General features: G+C 46.6%; 1 long non-coding RNA gene across 2 annotated transcripts in view; it reads right to left on the reverse strand.

Moving 5' to 3' along the window:
* LOC128581160 (uncharacterized) overlaps positions 1-18,817 on the reverse strand; it is a 66,273-nt gene that overhangs the window by 12,077 nt on the left and 35,379 nt on the right. For both annotated transcript variants that reach the window (XR_008378777.1, XR_008378773.1), the window contains one exon: positions 8,130-8,274. This is a non-coding gene — a long non-coding RNA (uncharacterized LOC128581160). The remainder of the gene's footprint in view (positions 1-8,129; positions 8,275-18,817) is intronic.

The raw sequence follows: 18,817 nt of genomic DNA on the forward strand, positions 1-18,817 counted from the left end.
TGCAGTGGTTCAACAATATCAACAAGGACCCAGGCTCAATTCATCCTTTATTTCACCATCCTTGGCATATTGGCCTGTTGTACTTGTGTTTGTTACCTCATGTTTCTAAGATGGCTGCCACAGCTCTGGCCATCATACTGCCTACGTACTCAGTAAATACGTAGACCAGGCAGGATCAGCCTACTCTGTCCCTTTTATCAGAGAAGTTATATTTTTCCCAGAAGCCCTGTGCAGGCTTCTCTTTTTATCTCACTGATTTCAACTGGGTTGAATAGCTGTCTCTAGCCATAAGGGAGGCTGGGAAAGCATCTGGATTTCCAGACACCACAAAGATTAAAAAAATTAAAGAAGTTGAGAAGGCCTCTTCCACAGAGTATATATACTAATATAATCTCTCGGTAGCTTATTTTGCATGAGGCAATACTCAAAAGACCTAATTACTGACAAAATCAAGTTCCTGAGCCCACGGAATTAAGGTCCATCCAGCCCCTGCTTTCAAAGCTTCCCAGATGTGACCTCACTCTTTGAGGACCTTCTAAATCAACCAACCACCTTTTACAGGATTTGGATTTTTCACAGTTGAAAGATCAACAAACCCTAGAGTCCCTAAAATTGTCTTCTTGCCTAGAACACAGAAAAGAGTCAATAAATGTTTCTTGACTTACCGGTTAATAAACCTGGGTATAGAGGAAAATTTAACCTAGAAGATTTTAGATTTTTTGGCTTTGACTAACAGCATCTGACTGTACAAGGATTTCTGAAAATGAAGCTAAGAACAGTTGTTGCAAATTCCAGAGTCTATGTCAACTATTCCACTAAAATTTAGTTAGCCCTCTTCAGTCACTCTAATGCATCTCCTATACACCAGTATGTCAACAAGTGAACAATGTTATGAAGTGCATTATTCCAGGAGTGAAGATAAGTACAAAACACACCAGAAAGCAGTCCCCTCTCTCCATCCAGCTGTTACCTGGGTGGTAAGGGAAAAAATGCAGTCTTGACTGCAAGCTACATGTAAACCATTGCCTAGTTCTAAGAAATCAAGCAAACAGATATTAAACATGTAAAAGTCTAAAAGCTAATTTGTCAACTGGCATTCTGGAATTTTCTTTAGAAATTTTGGGTGTTCCAGGAGGCAACAGAAGAACGGCCTTCTCTTCAGATTATTTCCACAGTGTCTTTCACATCAATTAGTTAGAGCCATGGTGCACCTGTTGGATGTAAATTGCATTATAAACAGTTGCTCCGTTTCTAAAGCAAACAGGCTGGGTACTAAAATAGCTATCTTGTCTGGGCTTGCTATTAACACAGAATCTTGATTTCCCTGGATGAAAGATAGCATATATAAGTTTTATTTATGTACACCAAACATGTGAGAGTTGGTGTTTTTTTCCTAGACTACTAGATTAGCCCTTAACCATTTCCTGCCAGCTCCTGTAAATTCAGGAAGGAGGTTTGAATATTTATTATTAATGATTCATTTACATTCAATTACCTGAGGCAACAGCTATATTAATTGGCATAAATGATCCCTGGAAATTGCAAACAAGGCGAGGAACCTGCCTTCATTCATTCCAGGAAGCAGCTCTTTATCACAGTTACAGATTTCCAAAGTAGAATTTTTGTTTAGAATAGGGAGGAAAGAAACAATAAAATAAAATAAAACGCATCTTCCATCACCAGAAAGTTTAGTACTCTAGACAGCATGCCATCCTCCAGAGGTAAATCCAGGCAGAACAGTCAAAGAAAAGCCCTGGTTTCTTCCTGCCATTATTTTGGGCACCTGCTCACTTAAAGTGCAGACAGACACACACACATACACCCACATATGCACATACACACACACACGCACGCACACACACACACACACACACACATACACACACACACGCCCCACTCCTGCCCTTGTCAGCCTTCATTAGATAAATTCATTCCTGGAAAATCGATCCTATTTTTGTTTACTACTCCCCTCAAACTTTTCGTTCTTTAGAATCTGATCTATCCAGAAGCCAGAAAGAAAATAAATTGAACTATTTTAACACACCAGGAGAAGGGCTGATGAGACTTCTTCACAGAACAGTTGCATTGTAAAAGCATAACTTATTCCAGACTAATGGAAATTTAATAGTAGACCTTCAGGCAAAATATGCTCTGTTGGGGTGTCTTTCTGGCCTCCCCTAATCATAGCTTTCCCTTCCTACAAAACAAGCTCGGTCAAATGTTGTCACTGTTCTCCAACTAAGGCGTTTGACCAAAACAAAAACATTCCACAATACACCCAGGAAATAATATAAGCTAAAAACAAAATAAGATTTTTTTGCTTTAACTCCTGAGCAAGGTCAGTCAATGCCTGAGTGAAATTTGACAGCTCCTCGTGGTGTGTAAATGTCAAAGGCCTATGCTATTAAAGGGTCATAAAGCATAAAGAACTCTCAAGTACCCCCTAGTAAGTCCTCAAAAACAAAGTGCTTGCACATTTGCTTTTTGGAAACAGGATGTACAAAGAAGCTAATTTGGGAAACTCTTGATGATCCAAACTAGTAGAGAAGGGTGTAAGAGCAAATATGTGGAAGCTGTGAGATGAGACATCCAGTTGGTTTAGAAATGAGGCTCCCTATGGACATACAGGCAAAGATTTCTGAGCAGACAACAAGGCAAATCCCATGAACAGGGAATGAGCTTGTCATTGAGCAAAAATGTGCCAGACAAGGCTAGAACAGAAAGCCGGAAAACACAGTCTGGTCACTTAACATTTAGGGGTTCTTAGAACCCAATAAACAAAATATATATCATATCAGTCAAGAACCAAAAACAGCATGGCTCTTTAAAAACACAGTAGAGCCTCTGCGAGTTGAACACTCAAAGGACGGTAACAAACTGGTCAACACATGGAGGTGGTCAACATAGGAACTAGGTACTCCATACCTTTCGCTGGTATGTATGTGGTGCATATCCCGTCTGTGAAAATCAGGTCAACTTAAGGAAGCAGTCAGTGTGGGGAGGTGGTCAGTATGGGGGAGGGGGGGTGGTCAGCTATGGTAGTTCTACTGTATTTGAGAATTTGATTAAACAGTCAGTAGAAGAGCCCAGAAAGTGAAGAAGAAATGGTGAAGCCAGAGCAGGAATCTACTACCACCCTGGGACAGTCAGAATTGCCCCAAAAGTGCCATTGTCAGAGCCCAGAAGGAAGAGCTGGGGCTGCCGTGCTGGGCATGGGGAAAGGAAGCTGCCTATGGGAGCTGAGCCCCGCCAGGACAGGGAAGAGAGGAGGAAGGACCTGACTTCTCCCCTCTCCTCTCCTCTCTATAATGTCTGTCAGGGCCTCTCCCTGGCCAAATCTATCTGGAATTCAATTGGCCAAACCTCCCTGGACATGTGACTCCCTGTGACACAGAGCAGAGCCAAGGAAGGGTGGGACGTGGATCTCAGGGAGCACAGGCATGTGGCAGGCACAGGAATCACCCTGAGAGGAGCGAGAAATGTGCCCTGTCCCCACCTGGCCCAGCCATGCCGCTCCCAGCAAGTCTTTTCTTGTCTGCCTGATTCCATTAGTCTGGCCACACAGCTAGACACAACAGTCGCAATCTATAACAGTGTGATGAGTCCTGCGTGGGAGCCAACAAGCTCCCCCCACAGTCTGCGTAATTGGACAGCTGTTGCTTCTAAACACAATGACTCCAGATGTGCAGGAGGCCCTTAAAGCCAAGTCTACCCAACACCTAGGCCAAAGGTAGAGCTTTTAAAAAAATCATTGTATGTACCAATTAGTTGTTTTATTGCCTCAACATCAAAGTGGCATAACTGTTCCTTCCTCAGGAACATTACCGTCTATCTAGTTTCTAAGGCCCGAAGCGGGGGAGTCCTCTCTGTCTCTTCTTTCTCTACTCCCCGATGGCTGAGCCTCCAAAACTATGCACCAACTCCAATCCAAAATCCACTCCCTGCCCATCCTGGTGTCACTCTCCTTGTCCATTGCGGGGACCACGGCGATGGGCTCTCCATTCCTGACCTAATCCCATTCTTGGACACTAGCAGCTTCCTTCACCCCAAGTGCTCCTGTGAAAGCTCCCTTGTTATTTATATTTCAGTTCCCAGGGTATCTTCTCAGAGAAGCCTTCCCATTTGCCCACTGGAAACCAGCCCCACACCTAGCACGTCACCTGTTTTATTGTTTTCATAATATTTTCAGTGCCTGAAATTATCTTGCTCCTGTATCTTTCCTTATTACCTTCTCTGTGAAGAGGTTAGCTGCATGGGGCCGGGGCTGGCCTGTCTTAGTCGTTGTAATTCCAGCATAACAAAAGTACATGGCCCAATATAAGTCTTTGATATTTATCAAACAGATCAAAGAACTGCGTGTCCTACTCTTTCTAGTAGGTGGTTTGCCTTGATCAGCAATTTGGACAACAGAAAGACACACAGTCTAAGTTAAATTCATGCATTAGGGTTCTGGGCAAGTTTTGAGAGAAATTTTGATAAAATTTAGGGGCAGCACCTGTGGCTCAAAGGAGTAGGGCCCTGGGCCCCATATGTCAGAGGTGGCGGGTTCAAACCCAGCCCCAGCCCCTCCCCCCAAAAAAAAACTGCAAAAAAAAACTTAAATTTAGGCTGGGTGCAATGGCTTACACTCATAATCTTAGCATTTCAAAAGTGGAGGTGGGAGGATCACTTGAGCCCAGGAGTTGAAGACCGACCTGAGCAACAGAATGAGACCTCATTTCTACAAAATTAATTAATTAATTAATTAATAATATTAGCTGGGCATGGTAGCTGAGGCAGGAGGATTGCTTAAGCCTAGGAATCCAAGGTTGCCATGAGCTATGATCACACCACTGCACTCTCGCAACACAGTGCACCCTTGTCTCAAAAAAAAAAAAAAAAAAAATGTTTTAAGCCAACTGACTTGTCTCAGACTACATGGCACCCATCACAAAATACCATAGACTGGGTGGCTTACACAACAGAAATTTATTTTCACAGTTTTGGAGATGGAAATCTGAAATCAGCATGCCAGCAGGATCAGGTTCTAGTGAAGGCCTCTTCCTGGCTTAAGACAGCCATCCTCTCTGTGTGTCCTCACACGATGTAGAGATATGAGATCTCTCTCCCTTTCTTTCTTCTCCGCTTCAAACAAGGGCACTAATCCCATTGGGAGGGCCCCACCTCCATGAACTCATCGAGCCCTAACTGCCTCCCAAAGATTCATCTCCAAATACCATCACACTGGGGCTCAGGGAACCAATTCACTTTCTAGAGTAACTATTAGAATAAAATCAAAATCTCCACATGGAACATAGGAACTTTAATGAGCTGGCCCCAGCCTATCTTTCCAACCAAATTTACCTGGATTTCAGTTAAACCAAACTCTCTGACATGCTTTTCCCACACCTCCCTCTTTGCAAATTCCCTCCTTTCCACCTGGAATACCATCCCCTTGTCTGCCTAACGCCCTTCAAGGCTCAGCTCAAGGGTCACCTCCCGATGAAGCCAACCCCAGGCTCCCTTACATGGAAGTAGGCACTTCTCTTTTTACACTCTTAGGACATCTAGGCCAGACCTTTCTATAGGATTATGGTCCATGCATATTTCTGTCTTTTTGACTCAATTGTATGTTCTTTAAAAGCAGAGTCATCTTATACTCACGTCTGAATACCTGGCACCCAGCTTCCACGTGCTCAACCAATGTTGGGTGAACAAATACAGAAATCAACCTCAGACTTGGGGCTCTGCTTTCTGGGGTTCTCATCTCTGGAGAGTGGGCAGTATAAAGACTGTGATGTTTTAAAGAGCTGGGACCACGAGAAAGCATTGTTATCCACACCCCTCAAGCCGGAATGCAGGTACAAACCTATAAAACACCTTTGTAAAAGAAATGCCTTGTCTTCACTTAGCTCCTCACACGAGCTTTTTTTTTTATCATCACTGCAGTTGCCTGTACACAGTTTTGCTTGTTATATGAGGACAACACGGTAGCAATCTCCTTTTCTAATAAAGCTCTCCAACTACAGGCACGTCACTGTGCCAAGCATGCACTCTTCTGTCACCTTGTATGAGTGGACTGAAATTACTTCTCCAATGGAATGCCCACGGAGAGTTTTTTCCTTGCCTCATGAATAGGGAGGAAGAAAGCACTAGTGACTTTATGCAATCAATGCCCATCCTGGGGCCCCATCTACATGTCCTTCTTAACCAGTCAGTAGCCATGACAACCTCCAGGGAGCCCCAGCACGCTCTGAGGCTGCACGCCGCCATCTGTTGTGCTATACAGGCCTGCCTGGGGAAGTCAGGCCCACACCTGGCTAAGCCATGGGCAGGAACACAGGCCTTCCTCCCAGAGATCAGTCTTCCTCGCCTGGCTGCTGCAGATGCACCTCTGACCCAGGATGGCCATGCCCTTCAATTTCTCCTTTCTCCTTGTCTCCTTACTATGGCTCCCGCCTGCTCTTCACTGCTTTCAGAATTCAAGCTCAGCCCTCACCCAGAATGCGCCCCCAGCAGGGATGCTATCTCCTTCCCGTCATTGGGCAGCGTGGGGGGAGTGTTTTACCTTATATGGTTAGTTAGGCCCAGATGTGCTGTGGGCTGCAAGGGGCAGGGGGTAATGACTGATGACTGATGTGCCCTGTGTCATTTCTGTTACCTTTCCCGTTATGGTGGCTACCTGATCTGGTTCCGGCTACAGTATGCTCTTCTACATAGCACCCTACTTGTTTACATTGCTTGCTTTCATGTTTTCCCGTTCACTGTTCTCAGGCTGACATTCTGGGACACTGGCAGCAGCCCTTACCTGGCAGTGTTTTCTTACTCAGTGTCCCGTATGTCTACAGAGCCTGTCCCCACCTCCCCTGCTCAAGTCTCACTTGCCAACAGCTGGACGGTACTAACTTTTGTTTCCAGCAGGCAGCTCGGCCCCTCTGTCAGCCCTGGGAGGAGTCCTCGGGTGCTCAGGACGTTGGGTCATAAGGTAGGAGTTTGCTCTTTAGTCCCGTGACCATAGCCAGGCCCTGGAATGATATAGGAGGGAAACTTCCCCAAAGACTAGACTCCCTGCGACGTTGTGTACATAGCGCATGTCACGTGTAAATGGACAACACAAACCACTGTTTGTGTGAACTATTCGGGACTGTTGGATATTAGGTTTTAAGTGGAAATTACTTTGAGTCCTTGTCAAATGTAAGTTCTGAAGCCCGTCTTCAATCAGGTGCCGATCCAGTCAGTGAGGGGAGAGGCAGGATGTGCTGGGATTCATGTGTCCAAGGCCCCTGACTCACAAAACACGCTCAGGATCCCCCAGTAAGAGTGGGGACCAAGGGGGCTCAACCCACATCCCTCCCTAGGGCCCTCTCGTGGGGTCCCTGCAGCTCCCTCCCTGCCCACAGGCTAGACCAGAAGACCCCATAAAGCCATTTTCCTTCTACCCTCAGCCCAACCTCGGCCTCCCATACCCTCCCAGAGGCCTAGCCCAATCTCACTCCATCTCAGCGACGGGTCCTCTGCTCAGGCTCTGCCCTTGTGAAGCGAGGACACCCCCCTTTGGGCTTTGCACTTTGGACAGTCCCTGTGACCACTGAACTGCCCCTCACACAAGATGCTGCCTCTGCAGGTCAGCACCACCCCCACCCTAGTTCCGAATCCCAGCCTGTGCCAGAACTGGATACCCACAGGCTGGGCGGGCCGGAGCACATTGGCTGTGCCCACACTCTGGATGACTCATATCACACCTCCTGCCCTTGGGCCCTGAGGCTATCGGCCAAAACCTAGGGGCTTAGGATTCAAGGAAAACCTGCTCTTTACCCCAGTGTATTCCCACTGGAACCCCCTGGACTCAGGAAGCCACAGGGGTACCTCAGTGATCACTCCAGAGGCAAAGAAGATGACAGGTGAGATGGGCTCTAAGGCCCCCCCACCCCGGCAGCCCTGCTCCAACCTGCGTGCTCACCTTCGCTGTGGGGATTTTGTTTGCAAGAAGGACTCCAACTATGTTGAGCGCCCATCTACCACTTAAACTTCTTCATGCAAATAATTATCACCAATTTGAATTATAACACTAAGTTTTAGGTTTTCATTCTTTAGTAGCCCCAAAATACTAGTAAGTGAACCTTTCTTTGATAGAATCTTCTTCTACCCACCTCAAGCGCAAAGCCAGTCATTTGGAATGACTTCTGAGTGGGATCAGTCACCTCTGTTTCCACCTCATTATCAGAAGAAAAGAGCTCCTTTTTCCTCAGCAGGATCCCTTTAGAGTGTCCATGTTTATAACAACATAATTATAACCTATGAGTGATAAATAAAAATGTTAATGACTATTTTTCCTGAGAAACAGAAAGTCATTCAATGTTTATAAATAAAACACTATAGAAATGATCTCAAAAAAAAAAAAAAAAACAGAGATGCATTTAAATCTGGCATTGACCTTTGTAACAGTCAGCCCGGCTTTTTCTCAGCTGGGAACAGTATGCAGAGATACCTACACCTTCAACAGCAAATCTCTAAATCCCTTCATGACGTGCTGCCCTGCGCTGCCAATATAATCCTCATAAAAAGAGGCCGCCTGCTCCTCCTCACTAGTTAACCCATCTCCACAGAAGGCAGAGATAGAAAGGAATGTTCATTTTTTTTCCCTCCCTACAAACACAAAATACATGTTTCTCTGAAGGAAACTCAGTGGGAAAGAACAAGTCCTGGCTTCCCAGAGTTGGCAGCTGGTAGGAAGCAAAAGAAATCTCCAAGCCTGCAGGTCTCCTTGCCACAGCTCTGTGTTTCCCAGACCACACACCACGCCAAAGGCTGCTGTGAGGTGAAGGATTGATTCTACACGGTTCCATGTTGGCTCCCTACCCTAAGTTTAGGGTCACGATCCAGAGTCACCGCTTGCAAGAAAACATGACATTTCTGCAGAAGAAACACGTCCACAAAAACAAGCTCACACCAGCAGCCAGCCACGGTGCCTTTCTCAGCCTGGGAAGGGCGAGGTCTCCCCTCTCCACCCAGTTTCCTAACTGATTGTCCTCCAGGTTCTTCTCCAAAGCCACCACCTCTCCTGAGAGTCACTTCTCCAAGCCTGCAAGGATACTGAAACCATTCAAGTGGCCAGCGTACCCTTTGACAAGACCAGGTGACAGAACAGCCTCCCCGTGGAGGAATCCTTTATTTCTAGTCAACATCCTCCCTCCTCTGCAATTCTTTAAGGAATGATGTTATAATTATTCCTTGTTCTCCAGCAATCATGGCAAAACCCCCAAAACTAGTATATTTTTCTAGAGCTCTTTATTAATGGTTGTATGATATTGTACCACCAGATTACCTGTCTTCTTTACATATTCAAACTGCACCTCTCAGAGTCCTTGGGTTCCATAGAATGGAGGGGCCAGGGGATCAGCAGTGTCTTCCACCTGCCCTCCCAGCAGCCTCACCGTTCATGTGTATGATGCATTGACGTTGTTATGTACCCATGCCCTTAACTGTCAGCAGGCAGGTACAAGCAAGTCCAGAACCAGAACACATACGATTAGATAACCACACATAGAGACCACAGGTTGGACAAAACAGCTCTCTAGCTAATCCCTGGATCCTCAATCTGCCAGAGGTGGGTGTCAAAGAAACCAAGCAACCTTTCTGGGCTCCCTCCCTTGTGCTCTTCCTCGCCCACGGCCCCTCCATCTCTTCAAGCCACTTCCCCCCATCCGGGAGTCTGCCTCTTCTTCCCGCCCCTGGTACAGAGGGAAGGGATACTAGGGAGACGCCGTGGCCTGTGTGATCCCGAGGAGCTCTTCCCAAGAGAATGCTACTTCCAGTCTCCACGTGCAATGTCTCCACTAACAGCACCGAGCCTTGCAGCAAAACTAAAAGCATTATCAAGGGACTGAAGCCCTCAATCTCTTCACCTTTTGCCGAGTAACCTGTTCCCTTAGCTCGGCCTGCTGTGCACCAAGGTTCCAGGGTGGAGCTCTCACAAGGAAAGAGGATAGAAGAAGAAAACCGTGTCCTACCACATTTTGGACAAAGAGTTCTATTCCAAAAAGTAGAAGAGCAAGTTTGAGGTTCTTTACCCTCTGCCAAGAGCTCAAGGGCTATTGCTCTAGCCAGAGTAAAGAAGACATGTGAGCCAAGTCGCAAGCTGAGAGCTGCACTGGGCCCAAAGCTGGCAAATCTTCATAGCACAGAAGCAGGAATTAAGAGCTTTTTTTCTTATAATCCACTGAGATTTGGGGGTTGTTCACTTCAGGATAACCTAGAAAAGCTGAAATAAAATTAAAAAAAAACTTAACATATGTGACATTACTTTGGGTCCAGAAAACAGATGGTAAAAAACTTTTATTGGTATGTAATCCCAGCACTCCGGGAGGCCGAGGTGGGTAGATTGCCTGAGCTCACAGGTTCGAGACCAGCCTGAGCCAGAGTGAGACCCCATCTCTAAAAAAATAGCCGATGTTGTAGCGGGCACCCATAGCCCCAACTACTCTGGAGGCTGAGGCAAGAGGATCGCTTGAACCCAAGGATTTGAGGTTGCTATGAGCTATGACACAATGGCACTCTACCAGAGGGTGGCCAAGTGAAACTGTCTCCAAAAAAACCCAACCTTTTTTGAAGTGACATGTCCACCTCCAAGCAGAAGCTTCAAGTCCACTGCCTGGGTCCACCTCTGCTATTCTTCCTCTACCATGAGATCAAGACCAACGCAGCCCCTCAGCCTGGATCCCAGAACAAAGACGCTGGGGCTGAGCCACAGAACTATGACCCAGCAGGGGGACTCTGTTGTTTTATGTAAACACCTCTGCCCCCCACCACACCGCAAAAGAGCTTGAATAATACATTTCTACATCTTTGTACCTGTGAGAGAAAAGGAAGGAGAAAGGAAGAAAACGTTTGCGACATCAATGACAAGAGGAATTATAAAGGAAGAGGGATTTTTTGGCGTATTATCTACACCAAATGGACTCAAGCCACACCTAGATGACAGCTGGAAGGAGAAAATGGGAGAATTCCAAGGGACACTGGGCAGGCGGGTCCACGCAGACAGGCAGCTGCTGCTCCAAGCCAAATTGATGATGGTTCCAAAGTGAAACACAGAGGAACATGTGAGAAACCGTCAGCAATGTCCCCAAGAAAGCCTCTTTCCTCCCCTTCCCACCTCACTGAAAAAAAAAGTACAACCTAATAACCCACATGCCAGCATAAGGACTCTGCAGAAAACTTGATTCTTTTCTTACAGCATAAAGGCCCTATGAAAACCTTTCTAATAACATCCTCAGGAAAAGTTACAGTAAAACCTGCCTTGGTTCAAAATAAAGCCAGAACACCTCTCTGCCTATAGCAATGATGATAAATGGGAAACATTTTACCACCACCCTCAGAATGGGGTGGCGGGGGAGGAGGCATGGCCCACAGAAGGGGACGCTTGTAGGACAATTTATTCAGCCAAAAGGAGCTAGTATCCTTAAGGGACAAGTGGGGCTGGATCCCACGGGGAAAAGCAAAAAAGTCACTCTGGATCCTCTTCCCTGCTCAGCCCCAATTTTCAATCAGTTGCCAATTTCTCCCAGTTTTAACTCCGCAGTGTCCCATCCACCTCTGCCTCCTCCTCCATCCCCTGGCAGTCCTGAATTCACACATCAGCCCCTCCCTGCCTCTCATCACCCCCATTCCACACAAAGCTGATGGACTAACCTTCCAAAAGACTTCTCTGATCCTATCACCTACTTCCTCCCTAATACTGTGGCCTAAATTCCCAAATCCCCACCTTAGCTTCCAAACTCCTCCCTAATCGGGCTTACAATTCCCTTCACACACATAGAAGTCTGATTAAAATGAAGGATTCGTCCCTTGACACAAGCACCAGTCTTTTCTTCCTGGACCTTTTTCAGGCTGCTGCCTTACCCCTTTGTTGCAACTGTCTGAATCTTACCAATCCTCAGACCCCACTGCCATTTCCTCCTGAAGCTGCCCAGAACCTTGAGCTTTCAGTAGACAGTCTCTGCTTCCCACTCTGAACTCACATTTTTCATCATCTGTGCTGTAGTTTGACTGTGTCCCCTCCAAAATTCAGGTGTTGCAATGCAATAGTACTGAGAGGTGGGATCTTCAGGAGGGGAGTAGGCCAGGACTGGAACTCAGGCCCTTACAAAGAGGCTCCTGCAGTGTTCTGTTTCTGCCTCCCCAGCAGGGACACAGCACACTTCCCTCCAGAGAATGCAGCGAGCAGGCACCAGCGTGGAAGCAGAGAGCAGCCCTCACCAGACAACTGAACCTGCTGTGATCCTGGACTTCCCAGCCTCCAGAACCATGAGAGAATAAATTTCTGGGTTTCGTTATATAAATTGCCCAGAATCCGGTATTTTGCTGGAGTCACTTCTAGGGTACTTGTCACTCCCAGTTGGAGGCATTTGCATGCATGTCTGTCCTCTTACAGTTTGCTGCAAGGCAAGTCCTGTCTGGTCTGGGCTGGTCTTCATCATTTGGAAAGCAGGAGAAGTGGAGGAGTGAGCAGGTGGGGAGTGGGAGAAGGAGGGAAAGAAGGAGGTGCTGCAACCTGACACCTGCATCCCCAGTCAGTCCACCGGTAAGCTTAGTTCCTGTCTTACTGCCTCCCTGAGCTGGACAGCCAGGAAGGGGGACAGCAGGAAATAAGTGGAGGGACGGAGGGAGAGGCTGACCAGGCCAGGGGAGCAGTGGGAAGTCTTCAGAACAGTGAAGCTATTTGTCACATGGCGTCATGCCAGAACCATGAAGTAGTGGCAGCAGATCAATCTACTGGTGACCTCTGCACTACAACATCAATGCAAAGCTACCATCTGTCCCCACACCTCCCAGGGACAGAGGACAAGGCTCTGAAATGAAGGGCCCTCTGTAGCACCACAGGCATGCTGTCACTGAGAGGGAAGGATGCCAGGATGCCAGTCTGCTGGGTTCCAGACCCTCTGGCAAGTGCTGCCTGTGAGCTGCTTAAGCCTCAAAATGCCTGTCCTTTCACAGGTGACAAAGCTGAGGCTCTGCTCTGTGGCCCTGTCACAGGGATCCTGTTTCTGGCATTGCTGCTTTACCCTAACAGCTTTGACGATGTGTGATGTGCAGGCAGTTGAGACAGCAGGAGCTGCCTTCTTCCTCCTCTGCCCCAGCCTTACCCCCATTTCCTAGAGAAGGTCCTGGGGGAGGTGAGTCTGTCTCAGCACAACCAGTTACACGCAATCTTTTATTCCATCACCTGCAGTGCTCGGCCAGCTGTCACCTCCCAGGCCCGGGCACTGACAGTGCAGCTCCCATGCGACTGACCATGTCTGCTTAGCTCTGAGTGTGGGAACGACAGACCCCGCCCATCTTGCACCTGCTGTCATCTCTTCTACTGGCCTTACCACTCTCCTGACTCCAGGGCAGCAACTTCCGCCAGCGAGTGCTGTTGAGTGGCTGGTACTGGGTTTGAGCAGCTTGTTCACAAGAGCTGTCCTTTAAACCAAGATCTGATTTCACACATACTGTCCCGGCATCCTTCACTGCCCTCCCCTTCAACCAGCTCTCCCCTCATCCTTCCCCAGATGCCCAGTGCATCTTCCTAAAGACTCCAACACACATCCTGCTCGACTTCCAGTGGCTTCTCATTGTCTAGCAATTCTGGGGAAGGACTCAAGGCCCTTCTGCTGGGGAACAAGCAGCCTTCCCACCTGTCCTTCTCCCTGGCACACACCCTGGACTCTAAAACCAGTTCTCTCCCCAAGATTCCACAAACACTGATAGTGTTCTCCCTCTTGGTTTCCATTCACAAATCCCCACACCACCTCAAGACTCAGCTAAAATCTATATCATTCCAGAGCTTCCTCTATGCGCTTGCCCCCAACTCCGCATCCTGGACACGACTTCTCCTGTGGCTGCGACTGGGGTTTACATGTCTGCAGTCACCCTGACCACCTGCTCTTCACCTCCCTGCTTCTCTCTCGCTTCCTTTGGGATAGAACAGCTCCCCAAGGGCACACTTCTTCCTGGGAGCTCCCCCTTTTCCACACACCCTCCACCACCACAATAGCAGCCGGCACACAGAGGGCCTTTCCCTCACAGTGGTCAAAACCTCTTTTTGAATTACTTTATAAATTATCAAATTAGATGAATACACTCAACAGAGCAGTCAGATTCAGTCCTTTGTCCCAGGGTTTCATCTTGAGGTTTGTCTTCTTTCTCCTCTTTGCTCACACTATCAAGTGTTGATTCTTTATTCTAATCTGGAGTAACACATAATTTTTACACATATCAGATAATATACAAGTGATTTAAGTATTCTAGGAATCTCCAAACAAAATTGTAGCTATGTTGTGAAGATAAAATGTGCAGGAAATGGGAATGGCTGCCTCTTCCTAAACTGCAAGACCAAGGCAGACCACTGGCTGGGATGAACCTTTGTTTCAAAGTTGCCCTTTAGGCTTCATATTTTTCCTGAGTTAGAAAAATGAGTAAGTGCTCTTTGATCAAAAGGCCTCTGCTTGACTCCAGACTCCATTGGTGTAGAAATACAGAAAAAGAGATGAAGCAAAGGATACTAAGACCTTCTCTGCCTAATTATGCTAATAATCACTGGAAAACGAAAAATATGCCCTTAAATGAATAAAGATTGTTAATCAGATGGATAAATTAGATGGAAAAAAAATTAGCTTGTTCATTACCAGCATCCTTCCTACTGCCTCCCAGCCCCAGAGGATTGAAACTGTACAGGCAAGTACTCAAAACAAATCCAGCTGCAATTATCAGAGTTTTTTCCATTCAAATTATAGAAACAGAACTGACATGGCTTAAGACAAAAAGGGAAGACCTGGGTCCACAGAACCAGGAAGTCCAGCCTCGGATTAGAGCTTCAGGCTCAGCTGGGCCAGAAATTCAAATGAGGTTGTCAAAACATTCTCCTTTCCCTTCTGTTCCCCTTTCCCCTCTCTCCTCCTCCTGCTTTTGTTATTGTTATACTTCTTTTTCTTCCCTGATTCTCTCTTTTTGAATTCTCCTCTATCTCTATCAAGAGTCTACTGCCACAAACAGCCATTATCAGTCCATCAGAGGCATCACTTGGAGGCTGAGGGGTGAAGATCGCCTGAGCCCAGGACTCTAAACCTCTGGTGATATACAATTGTACCAGTGGGCTGCAGCCCAGGTGACAGAGACCTGTCTCTAAAGACAAAAAAAGAAAAAAAAAACAGCCCACTCCATGCAATGTCCTTCTAAACCACAACAAAAAGAAAGATCACAAATTAACAAACTAATGTCACATCTCAGGGAACTAGAAAAAGAAGAACAAACCAAACCCAAAGCCAGCAGAAGAAAAGAAAGAACGAGTCTCATGGCAACACTAAATGAAACTGAGATCAGATAAAGAATACAAAAGATCAATGAAATAAAATGCTGGTTCTTTGAAAATATAAACAAAATCTGTAGCCCACCAGCCACATGAAAGAGAAATAGAAAAGACTCCAGAAAGCTCAGTCAGAAGTGAACAATGAGACATGACAACCAATACCACAGAAATACAAAATACCATTTTTGAATTCTACCAAAACCTCTATAGGCACAAAAAAAAACTAGAAGATGTAGAGGAAATGGATACATTTTTGGAAACACACACCTTCTAAGCCTGAATCAGGAAAAAATACAAATAGTGAACAAATCAATAATGAGTAGTGAGACTAAAGCAGTAATTTTTTAAAAAATCTCTCAAGAAAGAAAGTCCTGGGGGGCAGAGACAAGATGGCTGACTGAAGCCAGCTTTCCACAGAAGCTCCCGTCCAGAAGGAGCGTTAAAGGACAGAAATTTAGCAAGTAACCTGGTGGATTTGAGCTGCACCAAGAGAGAAGGTTGAAGAACGCACATCAACCCTGCTGAGGTGAGCTGCAACCCCAAGGATACAAACAAAAGGTACAAAATCCATCACCAAGCAGACGGGAGTCCCCTCCCCCATGAGAACAGCTTGGAGTACCCCATAAACAAACAAGCAGAGTTCAAAAGTTCTCCCATTATACTCCATGAGAGAGATCCTCTAAAAACTGGACCTACTTCTCCCACTAGGGTGCCATGGCACTCTCCTGCCAGGCATAAAACTGTGTAAAACTGTATATATTCTCTACCTGCAATTCTGAGCTCCCAGCACTCCCTCCACTCTCACTCTGAGGTCTGGAGGCCTGTCCCCCAGGAGTCCAGATTCTTGGGTGATTTCTGGAGGGGTGTGGACAGGGCCTGGAATGCAGCTAGTCAGTGCTGATTCTGCGGCACAAGAGTGAGGAGAGGACGGTCAGCTGAGAGAGAACCACACCAAGAGTGGTGCCCTGAGATGCAGAGCAGCAGCCATTTTTAGCAACAATAGGGCTCACCCCTGGATATTCTGGAGTCACACGGCCTGTCTCTCTGGGCAACCAGAGGAGGCCGGGCATCTTGTCAGGTGGCAACCACCAGCTAAACGCAGGCCCCGTGAGTAAAAGGTTTGCCTGAGGTGGTACCGGCCTACGTGGAGCGTGGGGATTAGAAAATGCATGCGCACTGCTGGCTAACTTCCAGGGCAGGGTTGACCAAGAGGACCGCTGTACTGAGCCTAAGATGCACGCAGCCCTCAGGGGATCAGCCTACACAAAGGAGGGCACAAGGCTAGAACTGAAAGGTAACCGTGCTGCGAATACAAACTACTGGGCAACAGCAAAGACAGGGCCTGAGGCGCAGGTTCTGTGAACTCAAAACAGCTTCTCTTCTGCAGGGGAATTTAGCAGGGACAGAAACAAATTCCGCAAAGTTCTTCTGTTCAGTCAGCAATATCAATCAGGGGCAGGGCTGGAACTGAATGAACACCCCCAGCGCCACAGGTTGTCAGGCCTCACCTCCCCCTGCCGGATAGAGGCAGACAGCAGTGGCCTGGGTGAGGAGACATAGATTTCCTTGTGATTCAGGCAGGTGCAAAACCCTAGAGTATCTGCTCCTTGGAAGCAACTGTGTCACAGCCATGCAGGGTTATCAGTGACTGGGCGTGAGAGAGGTGCAAGGTGGGGAAGGAGGCATCAACCCTCCCAGACTAATCTATTTACTGGATAGGTCCTCCTAACCTCATGGAGCACCAGAGCAAGTCATATTTGAGTTGTCAGCAGAACCCTGAGATCTAGTTGCCAGAGACCTTTTAAACTCTTCTACCTGAGACAGGCACTGACTGAGACAATTGATTTGGACCTTTTGAACTGAGCCAATCGCCCAAGGACTATTCAGGTGGTGCCCTGGGTGTGTGGTTATAGGAAGGTTTGATTTTCCTTTTCCAATTGTTGCCAGTGGGGGGCGGGGTGACTTAATTGCTGGTATTTCTCCACAGCTAAGACTTCAATCCACAGCAACTGTTTCACCAGGGTCAAACAGAGACCAGCTAAAAACAAGACAGAACCACTTAGCCCCACCACACCAAACAGGTCCCCAGTTTCTCAGGCCATAGCACTGTATGGGTCCTCGACAAAGCTCCAGAAGAAAAATCAAATGGTGAAAAACAATCATGGGGCGGAATCAGCAAAAAAACTCTGGCAACATGAATAACCAGAATAGATCAACCCCCCAAGGAAAGATATAGCAGATGTAACTGAAGATCCTATTCATAAACAGCTGGCTGAGATGTCAGAAATCGAATTCAGAATTTTGATTGCAAACAAGATTAATACAATGGAGGAAAATTTGGAATTAGAAATTCGAGCAGCAATTCAAAAGTCGAAATTAGAAATTCGAGGAGAAATTCAAAAGTTGTCTCAAGAAATTAACGAATTTAAAGGCAAAACCACCAAAGATTTTGATGCACAGAATAGAGAACCAAGAGATGAATCCAGCTACTTACCGTTATTTGATCTTTGACAAGCCAATTAAAAACATTCAGTGGGGAAAAGATTCCCTATTTAACAAATGGTGTTGGGTGAACTGGCTGGCAACCTGTAGAAGACTGAAACTGGACCCACACCTTTCACCATTAACTAAGACAGACTCTCACTGGATTAAAAATTTAAACTCAAGATATGAAACTATGAAAATACTAGAAGAGAGTGCAGGGAAAACTCTTGAAGAAGTCAGTTTGGGCGAGTATTTTATGAGGAGGACCCCCCGGGCAATTGAAGCAGCTTCAAAAATACACTACCGGGACCTGATCAAACTAAAAAGCTTCTGCACAGCCAAGAACACAGTAAGTAAAGCAAGCAGACACCCCTCATAATGGGAGAAGATATTTGCAGGTTATGTCTCCAACAAAGGTTTAATAACCAGAATCCACAGAGAACTCAAATGTATAAGCAAGAAAAGAAGAAGTGATCCCATCACAGGCTGGGCAAGGGACTTGAAGAGAAACTTTTCTGAAGAAAATAGGTGCATGGCCTACAGACATATGCAAATATGCTCATCATCTTTCTTTTTCTTTCTTTTTTTTTTTTGTAGACACAGAGTCTCACTTTATGGCCCTCGGTAGAGTGCCATGGCCTCACACAGCTCACAGCAACCTCCAAATCCTGGGCTTAAGTGATTCTCTTGCCTCAGCCTCCTGAGTATCTGGGACTACAGGTGCCCGCCACAATGCCCAGCTATTTTTTGGTTGCAGTTTGGCCAGGGCCGGGTTTGAACCCGCCACCCTCAGTATATGGGGGGCGGCGCCTTACTGACTGAGCCACAGGCGCCGCCCTATGCTCATCATCTTTAATCATTAGAGAAATGCAAATCAAAACTACTTTGAAATATCATCTAACTCCAGTAAGATTATCCCATGTCACAAAATCCCAAGACCAGAGATGTTGGCGTGGATGTGGAGAAAAGGGAACACTTCTACACTGCTGGTGGGAATGCAAATTAATA

Source organism: Nycticebus coucang, chromosome 1 (assembly GCF_027406575.1).
Source record: "Nycticebus coucang isolate mNycCou1 chromosome 1, mNycCou1.pri, whole genome shotgun sequence".
Classification (NCBI taxonomy): Eukaryota; Metazoa; Chordata; class Mammalia; order Primates; family Lorisidae; genus Nycticebus; species Nycticebus coucang.